Consider the following 467-nt stretch of genomic DNA (forward strand, 5'->3'; position numbering starts at 1 on the left):
AGCAGCAGCAGCAGCGGCAACAACAACAACAGCAACAACAACGGCAACAGCAAAAGTAGCAGGGGCCGTACCAGGCGCCGGCCACGACGCGGTGCTTCCAGCTCCCCCAGCAGCAGCAGCAGCAGCAGGAGCAGCAGCAGCAGCAGCATAAGTGCAGCAGCACGGCGGTCTTTTGTGCAGTTCGGCGTTGCTGCTCCTTTGCTGCAGGCAATAGCGCGTTTGGGTTTGCTGCAGCCAACAGAAATTCAAGAAAAGGCCATTCCCGTAATAAAGAAAGTGAGTCTTTTTTAATTATTTTATTTCCTTTTGTTTCTTTTATTCACTTCTGCTGCTGCTGCTGCTGCTGCTGCTGCGCAGGGCCACAGTGTTCTGCTGCTGGCGCCCGCTGGCAGCGGCAAGACCCTCAGCTACGCACTTCCTCTGCTCTCCCGCCTCCACCCATCAGCAGCAGCAGCAGCAGCAGCAGC

The sequence above is a fragment of the Eimeria tenella genome, genomic scaffold (genome assembly GCF_000499545.2).
Source record: "Eimeria tenella Houghton genomic scaffold, Eth_scaff3113, whole genome shotgun sequence".
Classification (NCBI taxonomy): domain Eukaryota; phylum Apicomplexa; class Conoidasida; order Eucoccidiorida; family Eimeriidae; genus Eimeria; species Eimeria tenella.